We start from the raw sequence: 20,401 nt of genomic DNA on the forward strand, positions 1-20,401 counted from the left end.
CAACCTTAGCCAACCTCATAGCCAACACTAGCCATCAACAAAGTAGAAAATTTCTGTAACACTTTCCAACCCATTGCACATTCAAAGAACTGTACGAATACGTGTTCTTGATAATCAAACTATTGTAATAAAAAACATTTAAACATTATAACATTTAGTTTCAAAATGAACTTGTTTTGAAAATACAACTCAGAAGTTCTTATTGGTGTATTTAAGTTTATCACCAATCACACACTTGATTAATTCATTAACAATCAAATCAAATCAGCCAGATCGTATCTAATAAACTACTTCTCTTAACAAATTGAAAGAGACTGGCAAACAAGCATACCTTTTCCGCAGAAATAACTCCGTTTGACATAGTAATAAAGAGTGTTTACAAAAAACTAAAACATAATCGTTACTCTTCTTACCGATGCAAAAAGCTCCGCTGCCTTCACTTTTTCGGCTACGTCCGAAATTGTTTTTTTTACACACTTCTATAAACATGATGGGTGACTTCATGCGAAATATGTTTATGCACTCCTGGCAGGGTCGCCAAATGTGCAATTCAACATCGCGCATATTTGTCACCCATCATGTTTGTACTGCTGCACTCGCGAGGAAGATGGGATCGACCGGCCGTGAATATGTATACTCACGATGACTAACAGGACCTGTCATTTGACACATGCATGATAGGCCTGTCCAATGCCACCTGATTACGAATTCAAGCTCAACGATTTTGCCGAGCGCTCCTCTTCGGCAGGTTTAGTCATCAACGTCAACAAAACCAAATCGTTGGATGTAAACAGGGTGACCCCTTCCAGTTTCACAGTAGCTGATAAGTGAACGCACTCAAATACGAATTTTTAACTCTAACGTAAAATCTATGCTGTTATACGCTTGCGAAACATGGTGTGTATCAGTGGAGAACACTCAACGGCTGCAGGTGTTCATCAACAGATGCCTGCGGTACACAATTCGGGCCTGATGGCCTCATAACTGGATCTTAAACAATGAGCTCCATCGTCGATAGGCCGCCGAGGCCGAGAGCAACAGAATCTCGGTATCAGAAGTGGGGCTGGGTCGGCCACACTCTACGTAGGGGCGGAAACGAAATCTGTGAACAAGCATTAGACTGGAACCTAGCGGAACATCGCAGCAATGGCAGACCCAGAGGCTCATGGCGGCGAAGCCTCAATAAAGAAATAAAAGAAGTCGACCGAAATCTAACCTGGCAACAGGTTAAAGCGATAGATCTTTCAAGTCGGCCCCACCGGAGGTAAGTAAGTAAGTTACGAATTCAAATTTTCTAATATTCATGGAAGTATGTAACAGCAGAATAGAACTGCTGTTGACAATACGGCTTTAACTACTCAGATCTCTATTTAATCGTGCTCGAAAAATGAGTAAGTTAATAATATCTAATATTCTGGCTAGAACTTTTATGGTCATTTGCAATACAAAACAATGGGACAGTATTTTTTTGTCTTTATTAAGGAGACTTTCAGCCCGAGGCTGGCTCGTCTTCGGAGGGACAGTATCGCCAAATGCAACTTGTTGCAATACGGTTAAGGACAAATGCCCGTTGAATGAAATAGTTTTTGAAACGCATTTTGCATATAAAACTCTATTTCGGCCATGACTTCTGAGCGCATAGTCTGATCCGTCCAATTTATAGGAAATAATGGGACAGGATGTCCAGCTGAATGCAACTTGTTGTAAGCAAATCGGTGTAGTGGATTAGAGACTCGATGTAAATTAAAAAATAGTTATAGAAATTAATTCGGTGTATAGATGGTTATTATTATCATCATCATGGTAATAATGAAGGCGAAGAAATTGATGATCGGGCAAAAAATTGTTTTACACGTGGCTCTCGGCGTGTATAGCAGGAGCCGAATTTCAAACACACCAGAGATTGCGAGGTATTGTGAGTGAGTGAAAGGAAATTGAATTAATGTATTACGATGACATTAGTGTATGTTGATCTAGTGAAGGAACGGAAAGAATAACGAGTGTTGAAAATAACTGTGTAATTTTCTTCAGTGTTTTTGTGAGTCCCGAGTAACTTCATATGAATATATATTGTATGGTACTAAAATGAAATGGCTAGGAATGTTCATTAGAAGCAGTAAACTTAAGAATGCAGCAATGGACAGTTAGTGAGGTGCAGTAGACATTAAATAGTTTCTATCAAAAAGTTAGGAGAAACGTATCTCGGAAAGTTGGCCATGATACTTAAATGTAAGTTGATTGAAATATTATGCATTTCATTGTTATAGATTAAGAATTAAATTACAGTCTTGAAGCTGTCTTAAATCTAGCTGCTATCGAGAGAGTTTCACTGGATCCGAGAAAATACGTCCCTAACAATCTTCAAGAATTTAAGTATCATGGCCATCGCCAAAGTTTGTTACGGACAACTTCATTAAATAGGGTAAAATGCCCAATAGTGGACCCCCTAGTAGAGAACTTTAGCTCTTCTTCCTGTCATAAGGAGTGGAAATTTTCAAAATATCAATTTTGCGTGGTATATAATATCAAGGTCTGCATAACCGCTTCACCATACATACATAAAAGACACTAATACTCGACGTAATTTTTCGAAATTAACATTGTAAAGGTGGACTAAATTCACCCTATCGTAGACCCGCTGGGGGTCCATAATAGGATTTTGCTTCCCTATAGTCGACACTTCATTTGATATTCATGTTTCGTTTCGTTTCCTATTATGGACCCCCAAAATATTCGTATAATGGACACTCTCGTGGTTTTTTTTATAGAATTGTAAAAATCAACTAATTTTACTTTCCATAGCATTTTCAATACATTTAATCAAATCATAGGACTGTAAGGTAAGTTCTCCCGATGCAATTTCATAGCAAAATGTTTCCATTATGCTGTAATAATGAAAAAATGTCTGGAGGGTCCACTATTGGTTGGGGTCCACTATTGGGTACTTTACCCTACAGTCTTTCAGTTGTATTACTGAGCAGCTTCTAAGCTGTAAATATATTTTAATTAGATTCTTATTTATAAATTTTAAATGATTCTTACATTTCTGTATTCGTCTTGCTGAATTCATATATTGCCTGATTTTCTCAAAATTGCACGCGGCTAACCTTTCATGAAAGGTACCGCCGCGCTTTCTGCACCTAGTTTACTTGATTCTTATGAGTGAATAGCATTGCGGTGTATCGTTTGGCGCGGCCGTACCTTTCGACAGTCATTTGCCGCGTGAAGTTTTGTGCAAGTACCCATTTGGGAACATTTCAAACGCCGCGCAGTGTATCATATCAATAAAATCTGACAATAATTCACCAACAACTCGATCGTTCACAAGCTTTCCTGTATAAAGTATAGGGAAACTGGACACACATGATCCCCACTTTTTGTTTAGGATATTTCTCGATGTTACATGCACAAATTTGCACGCTTCTTGATGGACTTGGTGAAGAATTTAATTAGCTATTCAAAAACGTCATTGGAAGCAATTATTTGTTCATGAAAGTTACCAAAAAAAACGATTTTGCCGAAAGATGGAAAATTTGGCATTTTCAAAACTTGCGGGAGACTTGATCCCCATATAGGGGGAAATTGATCCCTTTATGAGCTGAACATGTTTAGGTTCTTCCAAGTCCAATGAAAGGTTGAATTGGTCTAGCTTCAAACCCTAACTATTCTTCATAGTCTGTCGTAATATCAGTCGTGCGAAAATTTAATATTGTTGGTATTAAGCAAGGCAAGTATTTTGGTTCTCGAATAGAGTAATAGTGACAGATAGAATGTCTGCTATAGCAACCAAATTGGCATGGTGATGATGATTTATCTGCAAACCATTCGATCCACTAGAAGACAGTGGTCATACCACGACAACCATGATGTTCCCAAGAGGATCTCTCTTTGTGATTTATACAGTTATGATACCAAAAATGGTTGATCGATACATAAATATATCTTTGTAATTTTAAAATCTAATTATTCTATTAAATCTCTGAAAATTGGCCACACTGCAAATGCCATGGCCAATGGTAAATATCCCTGAGTACCTGTTTTGGGACCAATAAAAAAAAAAGAGTGTGATACCGCCATCGGGGGTAACAATGGGTCATCGTTCTCACCTGTAGTCTATAGGTAGTAGAGCAAAATCGTTCAAAAAGGTCTCTTATACTTTGGTCTTCCTGCCCTCAGATGCATTCAATCTATTCTTCAAGCATTATAAGTAGCTGGAACAGTAACGCATTCTTACCCCTATTTGACCCATTGTCACCCCCGACGACGGTACATCGAGATCGCCAGACTACTACCAATACCACAACCGTTATCATACCAGGATGATGACTTCATACATAAATATGATACTGTCACACATAATCATTTTTGTAGTGCGTGTTATCATTACACAAATGCGATTTCTCTTAAACGACTGACAAAAGTTGTTGAATGAGCCTATTCAATTTAATTTACACTCTTTTTTATTGAAAATAATGTTAAAGTGCATTTAATAAAACTAATCAAAACTAAGTATGTTCAACTACACTTTGTTCTGGTTAATGAAATAAGGATATTGAGAAATTCAAATTGCGCGTGTCTGATTGATTGCGCGTGTCTGTCTAAGACACGATTAAAGAGAAATTAAATTTATTTATACTTTTTAACTAGAAAAGAATTTTAACAGATCAATTAGTTACATACAATACAATAATATGCGACGGTATACAACAAACGCCTTGATATATGCAATATCGGGATCAAGTGTGTCCAAACTGTGGGGGATCAAGTGTGTCCATGTTGAGTATTTATCTTGTTTTGTTTTTTTGTATTCAATGGAAAATAACCATAGTTAATTGAATGAATTTATTCAATTCTACAATAATACAACTTTGTCCAGTAAAAATTTGGTACGTTTTGGTTGGACATATTCAAAGTTATTAAACTTTTCTCTTTTGAAGAAAAAAAGGATTGAGAATGCTTAAATAATAAAACCTCTCTAAAACCCATATACATAAAGTAACTAATTTCAAATGTTGCTCAGATTCAATAATCTATCTAACGGATCCGTTTGCACATATCACTGGTATAAAAATGTGATTAGTTTTCGAGAAAACAGGGGGGATCATGTGTCCCTCGGGGATCATGTGTCCAGTTTCCCCTAATAAATTTCCTACAATTAGATCTTACTACAATCTCATTATGAGCATCCCTATAACCATCGTAATTCATGTGTTACCATCATGCATTTCCAAGCAAAAATGATACTATCACTAGTTGCTGTATACAATGAAACATACGTGAAATGATGTAGCTTTTACTAAAGGCTCTCGAGATCAACTTTTAGATCATAAACACTAAACGATAGCGGTGTGATTACTGCTCACAATAGGGATAGACTTTTGACTCTATAAACTTTACCCAATGACGGAATTAAACTACCTCATTGCATAAGTGTAGGATAGAATTATATACAGATAAAGTACGTTCACAGGGTGTCGCTTATCGATAGTTTAGCAGCCGAGGCTCGGTTACGACAATCGGCAAAGGATAAAGGCCAAAAAGTGAGCTAAACTTTTTACGCGTTTATATTATAAACAGATTATATTTTGACCATAACTTCCAAGCCCATAGTCCGATCTGGCTAGTTTTTAATATTTTACAATGGGACAGGATTCCAAGTCGAATGCAACTTGTTGTGAGCAAGTCGGTTAAGGGTAAGTACCCAAAAGTGAGCTAACCATTTTTGCGCACATGCACACACAGACATCGATTGGTATATAACACTATGGTTCTCATTCTATAAATAGTTCGTTTATAGTTATGTTGTAATAGTTTAGCGAATATATAGCCTTTACTCGTACTTACTGTACGAGAAAGGCAAAAACATATTGGATAATTACATGCATTTACTATTTCGAATGCATTTTTTTTTCTCATTTGTAAATAAACAACTTGAGACTACTGAGATACGGCTGAGTGTCGGAATAAGTTAATGTCAAAATAACTTAAAGCAGTTGCCATTATAGCGAGCTTGAAAAGCTGGATAGGATCTTTCCAAAACCTAACTTTTCATTTGCAGTATGTGTACAAAAATGTAAAACACACTTTTTGGTACTTCGTCTTGTTTGCTCGCAACAAGTTGCATTCGACGCGGATTGCGATCTAGTTGTTTCCTATTGAAAATTGGCTTAATCAGTCATTGCGTTCCATAGTTAATAAAAAACCCAGACTAATCCACCTTTTTTGTGCATCGTAAAATGTTTTGAAAAAAAAAACACATAAGAAAGATCAAAAAGCACTTTAGTGGAACAGATCGCATTATTTCTACCATTTTGCATGTTTTTGCCATAATTACTTTGCATTGCCACTAAACTTGATTTTTTTTGTCGATTTTGAAACTTTTTTTTTAGTTTTAAATTTTTCTGATTTTTCAATTATACCGAAATGCAATGTCCGGGCTCGGGCCAATTTTAAATAACAAACAATGTGATCGCATTTCCCATCGAATGCAACTTATTGCGAGTAAATCGGGTATGTTCCAAAAAGTGTGTCATAATTTGTACACATACACACATACAGACATCACCTCGGTTCGTCAAGCTGAGTCGATCCATATATGACACTTTGGGTCTCCGGGCCTTCTAACCAAAGTCTTTTTTACAGTAATCGTATAGCCTTTCGGTACAACTTTGTTGTACGAAAAAGGCAAAACGTTGTTTTTTTGCCAAAAATTTCCCATTGGAAAAAATCCCAAAATCGTTTTTTTTTTCAGAAGCTGCTGCAATGTGTCCAAATGATCACAAATTGAAGGAAAAGAAAAATCTGCTCCCCTCAAGTGCAAATTTATGTTTTTTTAAAATTTTTATAATGCACGAGAAAGGCACCACCAACACTAGGTGGATGCACCAGTTTTTTTTTATCAATTTCTACCTACTCAAGGTTTGGTGTATCCATTCTATCCATGTGGCTCTGGGTGAAATTAGTGTTAATTGATCTGTTATTGCGCCTTTTTGAAGTTCACACCAGTTTGTCGGTGCAAATTAACATTCATTAAACCATTAGAAGCGAGTATTAGAATTAGAAAGTGTTGAATTTTTAATAAACAAAAATAGTAAAAGTATTTGATATTTATTCCTCGTATTTATACGAAATCATCGTACAATAATGGTTCTGATACTGGGCTGATACAGGCTCAAATAAAGGTAACAATAATCATAATTAATAGGAAGGTCATAAATATTTAGGAAACTCAAGTCGGTGTACACCATAAATCAAAGCAGTGTAAATGGCTCCAACGGAACGTTGTCCCCTTGGCTTTCACTTTTCCCTGCCGGTTTTTACGCCGTGAAAAGTCGTGCGAATCTTTAAATTGTATCTAATTTTAAGTGTGAAGTATTCGTCCTGTGCGACCTTTGTCTGGTGGAAGACGTCTTGGTAAAAAGCTCGCACAAGTGTAAGGTCTTACATGCACTATTTTGTATATTAATCTAGCAATATCGTTCGTGCAAGGTTTCTTTACTGGTTTGATGGGTTTAAGAAAGGAATAATAATAGGGAAATGAGGGGTCTCCAGTAACCTTGCGAGCAAATGCGTCGATTCTCTGTCCGGTCTAGGATATTTTCGGGTTGGAGGAAACTTTCTCGACACTCTGGGCATAGTGCATCCATTGTACAGGCCAAGTTCCAGTTGGAATGTACAGCTATTGAAGAAGAAGAAGAGTAGAAAAATAAATAAAGAAAATGAAGAATTGCTCAACATCTGACCTACGCTGGTTTATGGAGTAGTGAAACTGTCTTTCGCATATGTATAGCCAAAACACCAAGCTTCGTGGTTCGGTTAAACACTAAGACGTGGCTGCTCAAATTTGAGTCAGATTCTACGCAAACGCCCTTCGTATCTTTTGAGGGCGCCGGTTGAGGGAGCGGTTCACTCTGACATAGGCGTCAGTAGAAACAAATGAAAATCACTTAGGCAAACCGCGGCAGACATGCAAATTACAATCCATTGAAGGCACTAATTGGCGCTTAGTGATTCGATATCGGAGTGAGCTTTAAATTTAATTAGCTCAGATGACGAGGAAAAGATGGAGAGCAGGTGTCCAATATTTGAATTTGGCTTTTTTTTATATTGCTAATGTTGTTTTTAGACGCAATAGTTTTCGTCAGCAAGATGCTGATCATATTTTGATTTTTTTTTATATTTACCATGGAAGTGTTTAATTTTAATTAGTCAGGCTCCTCTAAGCAGCTCAATTTTTCCATCGCCAAAGGGAGCAGAATAGGTCGTTTAGCAGCCTACCTAAAATATGCGTTGTCACTAAGCAGATCACATTCGATGTGGCTAGGTTTGGGCCTCTGATGTCCAGCATAATTTTGACGCAATGGCATATTGTATTAGTGCTAGGCACATATCATACATCTACATAAATGATAAATCTGGCAATTATATACAGGCATAATTGCTTAAATTTTGTGAGTACCGAGCGTACAAAAAGTATAGATGCAAAAAAACGATTTACGTTCACGACCTATTTTTAGATAACAAGTTAAAAAACTGAAAATTAATGGAAAAATGTTGTTCAAAATAATAATCTGTGCTATGCGATTTTCAACTATGCACATTAGTAGACACAAACCATCAAATCACTATCATCAACCTCAACCTTTCATCTGCATGGATCATAATTCAAAATTATACGACAGTCCACCACAAATCTGGAGCAATTCGATGATGACACGGTTCAACCACCTCATTAATTCAGTTATACCCGTTCTCTCTCATCATTCCGTGTATGTACTGCGACATTCGTACAAAGAAGATGATATGAACTTCAATTGCAGTGGTTCATGCGGCGCATCATCATTATCGCTATTCATAGCCACGTTGGAGATCAGCCAGAAATTGCGACATGCCAGTGTGTGCAGTCACAGTATTCTTCATCAACAAAACGAAAAATCCGGCCAATAGTACTACATCAAATCTTCAAATAAAAACCATGTCTGATTTATGGATGACCCCTTGGAAGACATGGATCTAGGAAATCCCTGACCTGGCAAGCGAGAGGGAAGGCATTGTCATTCTTTCCTTATCAGCAATCGGCGCAGCATCCTCGACTTGTTAAAGTGGTTTCAACTGTTAATAAAAAAAGGCTTGAAGAAATGGAAGACAATTACTGTCAAGTAACCGCAGTATGACGAAACGTTTGCAGCATAACATGAGCAAATATAACAAATACAACGGAACTCAACCAGGAAGTCCCTAGTGAAAGGCAATAATCGAAGCGATTTACGTCACGTGACTCCTTCTACACCATCACCGCATCTATTGAACATTGTTTACAAGTTGAGCAAATGTGAAAAGTTCATCACTAGTGTCGCACTGTAAGGCAATTATCCTATGGATGTCCTTGCGGATTTTATGGCGTCATTCACCAGAAGCGCCACCACATGAACCCATCCCATCGATAGCAAAGTCTATATGCCGCACATTTCTTCATTCTCCTGTTTTTTTTCACTTTATCACCCTTCTTTCACTGACATGCTGTGTGAACCAATGAAGATTTATTGGTTTATAATCGTGGAAAATAAACCTTCTACGCCCACTGCAACCATCGTAGCATTGTCCATTTACCAGAAGGAAGTTTAGACATTTTTCAACATGTTGAATACCTTGAAATGTTCATGTATTTATTGGAGCATTTTATTCTGAGCCATTGTAAAACAAGCACAGCTTACTATAATCCTTGTGCCTAGGAAACTAACAACTGTAGCAAAGATTGGGTAACTAAACTAAGTACGCTGGGAGCATCTGTTGCAGAAAAGGAACCCACAGATGAGCAAAAGCAAGGGGACGATTTTTTTCCAGAAACAGGAAGATCAAACCTGTGAACTTTTTAAATATTTCATTGAAGTGACATTTTCAAGCTGTGTTAGAGTTCAGCACTGAAAAACACCTAAATCACTACAACGAAAAGTTAGTATTCGATCAATGTGCTATGATCAGAATTTGAATCAAGAGAATGAAAAAATCTCTCACTCATCATCTCAGTATGCATTAACGACACGGCATACATTCTGTATACCGTGCATTAACGATATGTAGCGTACCGTGAGAGATTTTTTTCGCAATCTGTCATAACAAAGATTCGAGAGGCTATACCCCATGATAGATTTCTTTTAAAAGCTTCAAATGCAGATGGTAGCTTTGGAGCTGTGGGTCGGCATGGGTCGGCGTGAATCAGTTATAAATGACAAAATCTCCGCGGAGTTTCTTCAAAACTTCTTTAAGGAATTCCTAGGAAAGCTCCTCCACAAGTTCGTAAGGATATTGATCCAAAAGTACCTCTGGGAAGTTCCTCCAGAAATTCCTCTAGAAGTTCAACCAGGAATCCCTCCGTGAGTCCTCCGGAAGTTTTGCCTGTGATTCCTCCGAAGATCCTCCTGGAATTCCTCAGGAAGTTCATCCTGAATTTCTCCTGAAGTTCTTCCTGGAATTCCTCTGAAAGTTCCCCCAGGAATTCCCTCGGAAGTTTCCGGAATTCCTTCGAAAGTTCCCCCAGGAATTCCCTCGGTAGTTCCCCCAGGAATTCCTCCGGAAGTTCCCCCAGGAATTCCTACGGAAGTTATAATTATTTTATTATTATTATTTATTTATTTATTTGGAGCAGGGAAAAGCCCTGAGAGTGGAATCATACAAATATCCTTCTCCCAAAGGCATAAAACCTCCTCTTCTTTTCAACTTGTATACATCAAAAGGAACACTTCCAGTGAGATTTAATATCTCTTTGAAGGAAGTAAATTTCACTTTCATTTATCCTTAGTTATAATACTAATATGATATGGCGGTAAGCGTTGGGCGGTGGGTGGTTGGCGGTAAGCGTTGGGTGGCGGGCAGTTGGTGGTGGGCGTTAAGCGTTGGTGGGTGATGGCAGATGGTGGTGGCTGGTGGTGGCTGGTGGAGATAAGAGAAGATACAGAATAATTCCTCCAGGAATTCCTCCGAAGTTCCTCCAGGAATTCCTCCGGAAGTTCCTCCAGGAATTCCTCCGGAAGTTCCTCCAGGAATTCCTCCGGAAGTTCCTCCAGGAATTCCTCCGGTAGTTCCTCCAGGAATTCCTCCGAAGTTCCTCCAGGAATTCCTCCGGAAGTTCCTCCAGGAATTCCTCCGGAAGTTCCTCCAGGAATTCCTCCGGAAGTTCCTCCAGGAATTCCTCCGGAAGTTCCTCCAGGAATTCCTCCGGAAGTTCCTCCAGAAATTCCTCCGGAAGTTCCTCCAGGAATTCCTCCGAAAGTTCCTCCAGGAATTCCTCCGGAAGTTCCTCCAGGAATTCCTCCGGAAGTTCCTCCAGGAATTCCTCCGGAAGTTCCTCCAGGAATTCCTCCGGAAGTTCCTCCAGGAATTCCTCCGGAAGTTCCTCCAGGAATTCCTCCGGAAGTTCCTCCAGGAATTCCTCGGAAGTTCCTCCAGGAATTCCTCCGGAAGTTCCTCCACGAATTCCTCCGATCTTTCCTCCAGGAATTCCTCCGGAAGTTCCTCCAGGAATTCCTCCGGAAGTTCCTCCAGGAATTCCTCCGGAAGTTCCTCCAGGAATTCCTCCGGAAGTTCCTCCAGGAATTCCTCTGGAAGTTCCTCCAGGAATTCCTCCGGAAGTTCCTTCAGGAATTCCTCCGAAGTTCCTCCAGGAATTCCTCCGGAAGTTCCTCCAGGAATTCCTCCGGAAGTCCCTCCAGAAATTCGTCCGAAGTTTCTCCAGAAATTCCTCCGGAAGTTCCTCCAGGAATTCGACCGGAAGTTCCTTCAGGAATTCCTCCGGAAGTTCCCCCTGAAATTCCTCCGAAAGTTCTTTCAAGAATTCCTCCGGAAGGTCCTCCAGGAATTCCTCCGAAGTTCCTCCAGGAATTCCTCCGGAAGTTCCTCCAGGAATTCTTCCGGAAGTTCCTCCTGGTATTCCTTCCGAAGTTCCTCCAGGTATTCCATCGGAAATTCCTCTATAAATTCCTCCAAAAGTTCCTCCACCAATTTCTCCGGAAGTTCCTCCCCGAATTCCTCCGGAAGTTCCTCCAGGAATTCCTCCGAAGTTCCTCCAGGAATTCCTCCGAAGTTCCTCCAGGAATTCCTCCGGAAGTTCCTCCAGGAATTCCTCCGGAAGTTCCTCCAGGAATTCCTCCGAAGTTCCTCCAGGAATTCCTCCGGAAGTTCCTCCAGGAATTCCTCCGGAAGTTCCTCCAGGAATTCCTCCGGAAGTTCCTCCAGGAATTCCTCCGGAAGTTCCTCCAGGAATTCCTCCGGAAGTTCCTCCAGGAATTCCTCCGGAAGTTCCTCCAGGAATTCCTCCGAAGTTCCTCCAGGAATTCCTCCGGAAGTTCCTCCAGGAATTCCTCCGGAAGTTCCTCCAGGAATTCCTCCGGAAGTTCCTCCAGGAATTCCTCCGAAGTTCCTCCAGGAATTCCTCCGGAAGTTCCTCCAGGAATTCCTCCGGAAGTTCCTCCAGGAATTCCTCCGAAGTTCCTCCAGGAATTCCAACGGAAGTTCCTCCAGGAATTCCTCCGGAAGTTCCTCCAGGAATTCCTCCGGAAGTTCCTCCAGGAATTCCTCCGGAAGTTCCTCCAGGAATTCCTCCGGAAGTTCCTCCAGGAATTCCTCCGGAAGTTCCTCCAGGAATTCCTCCGGAAGTTCCTCCAGGAATTCCTCCGGAAGTTCCTCCAGGAATTCCTCCGAAGTTCCTCCAGCAATTCCTCCGGAAGTTCCTCCAGGAATTCCCCCGGAAGTTCCTCCAGGAATTCCTCCGAAAGTTCCTCCAGGAATTCCTCCGGAAGTTCCTCCAGCAATTCCTCCGGAAGTTCCTCCAGCAATTCCTCCGGAAGTTCCTCCAGCAATTCCTCCGGAAGTTCCTGCAGGAATTCCTCCGGAAGTTCCTCCAGGAATTCTTCCGGAAGTTCCTCCAAGAATTCCTCCGGAAGTTCCTCCAGAAATTCCTTCGGAAATTTCTTCAGGAATTCCTCCGGAAGTTCCTCCAGGAATTCCTCCGGAAGTTCCTCCAGGAATTCCTCCGGAAGTTCCTCCAGGAATTCCTCCGGAAGTTCCTCCGGAAGTTCCTCCAGGAATTCCTCCGAAAGTTCCTCCAGGAATTCCTCCGAAAGTTCCTCCAGGAATTCCTCCGGAAGTTCCTCCAGGAATTCCTCCGGAAGTTCCTCCAGGAATTCCTCCGGAAGTTCCTCCAGGAATTCCTCCGGAAGTTCCTCCAGGAATTCTTCCGAAGTTCCTCCAGGAATTCCTCCGGAAGTTCCTCCAGGAATTCCTCCGGAAGTTCCTCCAGGAATTCCTCCGGAAGTTCCTCCAGGAATTCCTCCGAAGTTCCTCCAGGAATTCCTCCGGAAGTTCCTCCAGGAATTCCTCCGAAGTTCCTCCAGGAATTCCTCCGGAAGTTCCTCCAGGAATTCCTCCTGAAGTTCCTCCAGGAATTCCTCCGGAAGTTCCTCCAGGAATTCCTCCGAAGTTCCTCCAGGAATTCCTCCGAAGTTCCTCCAGGAATTCCTCCGGAAGTTCCTCCAGGAATTCCTCCGAAGTTCCTCCAGGAATTCCTCCGAAGTTCCTCCAGGAATTCCTCCGGAAGTTCCTCCAGGAATTCCTTCGGAAGCTCCTCCAGGGATTCCTCCAGAAGTTTCTCCAGGAATTCCTCCGAAGTTCCTCCGAGAATTCCTTCGAAGTTCCTCCAGGAATTCCTCCGAAGTTCCTCCAGGAATTCCTCCGAAATTCCTCCGGGAATTCCTTCGAAAGTTCCTCCAGGAATTCCTCCGGAAGTTCCTCCAGGAATTCCTCCGGAAGTTCCTCCAGGAATTCCTCCGGAAGTTCCTCCAGGAATTCCTCCGGAAGTTCCTCCAAGTTCCTCCAAGTTCCTCCAGGAATTCCTCCGGAAGTTCCTCCAAGTTCCTCCAGGAATTCCTCCGGAAGTTCCTCCAGGAATTCCTCCGGAAGTTCCTCCAGGAATTCCTCCGGAAGTTCCTCCAGGAATTCCTCCGAAGTTCCTCCAGGAATTCCTCCAGAAGTTCCTCCAGGAATTCCTCCGGAAGTTTCTCCAGGAATTCCTCCGGAAGTTCCTCCAGGAATTCCTCCGGAAGTTCCTCCAGGAATTCCTCCGGAAGTTCCTCCAGGAATTCCTCCTGAAGATCCTCCAGGAATTCCTCCGGAAGATCCTCCAGGAATTCCTTCGGAAGTTCCTCCAGGAATTCCTGCGGAAGTTCCTCCAGGAATTTCTGCAGAAGTTCCTCCAGGAATTCCTCCGGATGTTCCTCCAGGAATTCCTCCGGAGGTTCCTCCAGGAATTTCTCCGAAAGTTCCTCCAGGAATTCCTCCGGAAGTTCCTCCAGGAATCATTCCGGAAGTTCCTCCAGGAATTCCTCCGGAAGTTCCTCCAGGAATTCCTCCGGAAGTTCCTCCAGGAATTCCTCCGGAAGTTCCTCCAGGAATCCCTCCGGAAGTTCCTCCAGGAATTCCTCCGGAAGTTCCTCCAGGAATTCCTCCGGAAGTTCCTCCAGGAATTCCTCCGGAAGTTCCTCCAGGAATTCCTCCGGAAGTTCCTCCAGGAATTCCTCCGAAGTTCCTCCAGGAATTCCTCCGGAAGTTCCTCCAGGAATTCCTCCGAAGTTCCTCCAGGAATTCCTCCGGAAGTTCCTCCAGGAATTCCTCCGGAAGTTCCTCCAGGAATTCCTCCGAAGTTCCTCCAGGAATTCCTCCGAAGTTCCTCCAGGAATTCCTCCGGAAGTTCCTCCAGGAATTCCTCCGGAAGTTCCTCCAGGAATTCCTCCGAAGTTCCTCCAGGAATTCCTCCGGAAGTTCCTCCAGGAATTCCTCCGAAGTTCCTCCAGGAATTCCTCCGGAAGTTCCTCCAGGAATTCCTCCGAAGTTCCTCCAGGAATTCCTCCGGAAGTTCCTCCAGGAATTCCTCCGAAGTTCCTCCAGGAATTCCTCCGGAAGTTCCTCCAGGAATTCCTCCGAAGTTCCTCCAGGAATTCCTCCGGAAGTTCCTCCAGGAATTCCTCCGGAAGTTCCTCCAGGAATTCCTCCGAAGTTCCTCCAGGAATTCCTCCGGAAGTTCCTCCAGGAATTCCTCCGGAAGTTCCTCCAGGAATTCCTCCGGAAGTTCCTCCAGGAATTCCTCCGAAGTTCCTCCAGGAATTCCTCCGAAGTTCCTCCAGGAATTCCTCCGAAGTTCCTCCAGGAATTCCTCCGGAAGTTCCTCCAGGAATTCCTCCGAAGTTCCTCAAGGAATTCCTCCGGAAGTTCCCCAGGAATTCCTCCGAAGTTCCCAGGAATTCCTCCGAAGTTCCTCCAGGAATTCCTCCGGAAGTTCCTCAATGATTTCTCCGAAGTTCCTCCAGGAATTCCTCCGAAGTTCCTCAATGATTTCTCCGAAGTTCCTCCAGGAATTCCTCCGAAGTTCCTCCAGGAATTCCTCCGGAAGTTCCTTCAGGAATTCCTCCGGAAGTTCCTCCAGGAAGTCCTCCGAAGTTCCTCCAGGAATTCCTCCGGAAGTTCCTCCAGGAAATTCCTCCGGAAGTTCCTCCAGGAAATTCCTCCGGAAGTTCCTCCAGGAATTCCTCCGGAAGTTCCTCCAGGAATTCCTCCGGAAGGAGGAATTCCTTCAAACATTATTCCAGAAATTCTTCTGGAAGTTCCTCTAAGAGTTCTTCCAGACAAATTCAATTCAAATTTCTCCAGTAATTCATCAGGAAGCTTCTTCAAGAATTCTTCGGAAGTTCCTCTAAGAGTTCCTTCGGATGTTTCTTCAGGAGTTCTTTCGGATGTTTCTTCAGGAGATCCTCAAGGAATTCGTTCTTAAGTTTCTCTACACCCAACTAGCGGATGGCAAATTTTAAAACAGCTCTGCGTAAGAACCTTACAGAAACTGTATAATAATTGGGCATATACAATTTCGGAAGATTTTAATGAAATTGTTGTATCGAAATAATACAGATTTGTATTATTTTAATACAATATTTGTATAAAAATCTAACAGAATTGTATATGCCCAGATTTTATACAATAATTGTCAGATTTGTTTTTTTGGGGTGTAGGTATTCTACCCTGAATTCCTCCATGGCCGAGCGGTTAGCGACGGTAATCGTCTAGACGCATGGGTTAAGAAGTGTGTGTTCAATTTCCGCCCCGATAAGAAGGGAACTTTTCGTGATCGAAAAATTCTCTACCGGTACACTGTGTTTCCTATCCGTTGTCTGAGTGTTGAGTGTTCAGCCTGTACGATCTCTCATCGAAGTCGGTGTCCCCGTCCATATTTTTGATGTTCCAATAGAATTCTTCAGGAAATTTATTCAAGAATATCATCACTTTCAAAACCTTCACATGCCAGATTTGTTTCCATTTGCTTGAATAATTCTCGAGCTATGATGAAATTAGTATTCCATTTGAATGCAAGCTCCCCTTTCGAAAGAGGGGAGGGGTCTTAAAGCATCTTTCAGAACCTTCCTCGGCCCCAAAATCTCTGCATACAAACTTTCACGCCAATCGGATCAGTAGTTTCCGAGTCTATAAGGGTCAGACATATAGAAATGCATTTTTATGTATATAGATTGCGAAAAATGATTCTGGTGCCGGAGAGACTTGAACCCACACTATGCTATTACGTACACGGACGTATCACCAATTTTACAACAGCTGCCCTTGCGAGAAGTTGTTCCATAACCAGCTAATAATGTGATATAAGTCAATTCACCGTATCCTTCGAATTTGCTTTGGTAACATTTTACAGCTTTTCTTTCTACCCAAATAAATGTATCAGAAATTTACAACAGTCGGTTGCGTTTGAATCACAAACATGTGCTTCTATTTGTCGTATTGAGGCGGGTTTCCTTCTGCAACAACAATTGAGGCTCATTTGCCACCGTGCAAAGCAGATTCGGCGGCGGCGGCGTAAGAAAATCAGTGGCGGGAGCGGCATGGCGCGGCGCTTAGTGCTTACTAAGAACTTTCACAGTTAGAAACAACGAGGTATTTAACCATTTTTGCGTTCGTATTTGATGCGGCTATACGATAATATGTTTATGGAAGTCGTCTAGGAAGTCGAAATAATCTGCAATCCAAAAATCTCCTTGACCAGACCAAACATCAAACCCGGCATGGTTTTGCTTTGTAGTCGCACATCTCACCGCTTAACAAAGAAACATCCACTTTGTGCTTGCACATGGACGTGAATTCTCTGAAATGGGTTGTTTCATATCTTCAATGTTTCCAATAATTTGTTTTTCTGTTAAAATCCATAATGAACGCATTAAAGCGAAATTTTGTCTGTCTCGAGCATTATTTTAGTCAGAACTTGCGAGTTTAAAGTCAAACGAACTTGTTGCTGGCAAATTGATTAAGGAAAGTGTCCAAATATAAGATAAGTTTCTTTGCACGCATGCATACACACACACAGTTATATAGCAACTTGATACTCAAGCAGACCGAACGAAATAAGGAGCCGTACTTCAAGAAATTCTTATTTTCAGTATAACCGAATTCTCCTTCCAATGTCACGTGTTTCGACCATATTGATTACAGCGAACTGTCAAGTGTGTATACAAAACACTCAAAATCACATCGACTTGATTCCTGGAACTAAACCGTACGATGATGACATCTAATCTCAGAACAACTGATCTAAATAAATCCCTCTATCAAAAATAGAAATAAACCTGTTGTAGTCGTTACCCCCTCTTAAACACTTTAAAGCAGCCCATGAAATGCATCCTCCTTGACCCCACCACACGCGGACACAATACGACAACCACGATGAACATCTTGGCTCCATTCAAAGTCCATCGCCATTCAGTTCCAGCATTCCAACTATGCGTGGGGAAGGAACTCCCACGCAAAACAGCATATCGAACACCGCCCGTCACGTCCTGCCCCGAGCGACCCACAATTTCATCCATGAAGTGTGAAATGCGTGCCACTGTCTTCTCCTGTGTTCACTCTTCGGATGATGATGGAATGATAATTAAATTTTCATCATCCCTTGCGGTGGTATTCGCCGCCTGCTAACTCGTCCACCAGGAAATGTTTTCCTCCGCGAAGGGAGGGGTCGGTTGCATGATTGACAGGGAAATTCTCTTTCTAAATAAGAACAGCACGCGACAAATGCGTATTAATGGTGCTGAATCGTTGGAGCTGGCAGTCCAATCGATACGAGTGGGTTGTGTAGTAATTAAAGCATCACACACAATTACTTTAAACTGACCAACAAATTAAAGAATTGTTTCACTTACTTAGGCGCTGAGGTAATTTGGTTATCCTATTACTGTTTTATGCGAAGGATATGACACGAATTGGGAAGCAACAGCACTGCAGTCACAATTTTTCACTCAAGAACACAATTTTCACAGCAAATTCCGCACCAGAATCGCGTCGTAGGAAGAACGGTGCTTCCTCTCCGCACGCGAATTATCACACGAATGGAAAACGATGACCGACCTCGTCGTCGTCGTCTTCGCAAGCGAGCACGCGACCGACCACACCAACCAAAGGATGCTGTGTCCTTTGCAGTTAATGAAGACACTAACACCACGAATGGCAGAATGCAGGATAATAGCTGGTGGGGCCGTTCGCTTTCCACGTTTTTCCGGCTTTCCGCTTGTGTGAGTGAGTGTTGAGATAGGTAATAGGAAGCACGGGAGCGGTTGAATAATCTTTTCGGTAGGTCATGTGAGGAGATGGAGGGCATGTTTGTTGATAATTTTACGTTTTCCTATTAAACAATTAGTTTACTTCTTGTTGGATTTATTTGCATATAATCTAAAAGTGTTCATTTGGTTTCTAGAATCTATATGTAGCGCCTTACAAAAAATTTATTTATAACAATTGTTCAAGGACTTTCTAATGTCGTATGAACTATCATTGGCAAGCATGACCGTAGTTTGAGGCCAATATTTTCCTTTGCATTTGTTTATAAAGGAAGATGCTATACATACGATAGAACATTGGTTTTTCTGCTGAACGTGTGGAATTTCGGAATAAATGCGCATGACTCACGGATGCTGGATAAAATTGACAGTTCAGATAAATATGTACAGAGTGAGTCAAAAAAGTGATGCATTGGATTTAGTTGAACTGACAATCGATTTAATTAAAAACTTACCAGCATCAAAACATGCCGCTTGTCGATATTTCACCAAATTATATTTCTATTTTACACTTGCTGCGATGTAGTGTAATGCGGAAGAAGGAATCAAAAATGCGCTGCACATCGCCAACCACGCAGTCTGCGGAGGGTCCGCAAATCGTCTTCCGCCTGATCAATCCACCTTACTCGCTACGTATCTTGCCTTCTTGTTCCCGTCGGATCGTTGTCTTGAACCATATTCACCGACATTCTGGCTACGTGCCCGACTCACCGCAGTCGTCCGATTTTCGCGGTGTGAACGATGGATGGTTATCCCAACAGCTGATGCAACTCGTGGTTCATTCGCCTCCTTCATGTACCGTCTGCCATTCATACCCCACCAATATATGGTCGGCAGCACTTTCCTTTCGAAAACTCCAAGTGCGCGTTACACCTCCACGAGCATCGTCTTGGTCTTTTGTCCGTAGAGGACTATCGATCTAGTGAGCGTTTTGTAGATGGTCAGATTGAATAAATATATGAGAGCTTGAAAATAATATAGAAAGTTAAAATAAGAAAAAAAAACAAAATAAGAAAAAGAGAAATAATAAAGATAATCAAAGCGGAAAAAAAGAAAAAAATTGAAAAATGAATAAAAGAAAACAAAAGAATAAAAAATGATGAGGATTTATTCCTTGTTGGAAGAACGAAAAATAAAGAAGAAAGAAAAGAAAGCGAAGAAGGAAAGTGGAAAAGTTGAGAAAAAAAGGAAAGATTTTTTTCGATTACTTCATCACAGTGAGTTTAATTTACGGAGATTACGGAAATACGAAAGGCGATAGTAAAATGGAATAAGAAAGAGAAAAGCAAATAGGAGAAAGAGGCAAAACATAATGAAGTAAGAATAAAAATAAGAGAAAGAAAAAAGTATGAAAAATAAAGAAAAAGAAAGAAAGAAAAAAGGAGAAAGAATAAAGGGGAGAATAGAAAGATTAAAGACAGGAAAAAACAGGACATAAAAGAACAAAAAAGGAATAAAAATATTTAAGCACTTTTAGTGAAATGTCTTCAACTGTCCAAGACGTGTTTAGTACTTTCCAATTATTTCCACTACGCTTTTTTTACTTGTTGATACGTATTTCGAAACTGAAGACGGCCTCACAAAACAGATAACAAAACGAAGTGGAATTAAATGGAAAGTGCTAAAATCGTCTTAGAAAATTACAAAGGGGATAAAGGAAAACGTAAAAAAGAAATAGTCTGAATAAAGGAGAAATAAAAGGCAAAAAGGAAAATAAAAAAATAAAAATAGCAATTATGAAGAGA

At 41.4% G+C, this 20,401-nt stretch overlaps 1 protein-coding gene across 1 annotated transcript in view; it reads right to left on the reverse strand.

The window, feature by feature from the left end:
• LOC134202781 (large neutral amino acids transporter small subunit 1-like) overlaps positions 1–18,371 on the reverse strand; it is a 121,578-nt gene extending 103,207 nt beyond the window's left edge. Inside the window, exon 1 of the transcript XR_009977343.1 lies at positions 18,243–18,371. The gene's annotated coding sequence lies outside the window, so the exon portion shown is untranslated. The remainder of the gene's footprint in view (positions 1–18,242) is intronic.
• Between the last annotated feature and the right edge of the window lie 2,030 nt (positions 18,372–20,401).

The sequence above is a fragment of the Armigeres subalbatus genome, unplaced genomic scaffold, assembly GCF_024139115.2.
Source record: "Armigeres subalbatus isolate Guangzhou_Male unplaced genomic scaffold, GZ_Asu_2 Contig141, whole genome shotgun sequence".
In the NCBI taxonomy this organism is placed as follows: Eukaryota; Metazoa; Arthropoda; class Insecta; order Diptera; family Culicidae; genus Armigeres; species Armigeres subalbatus.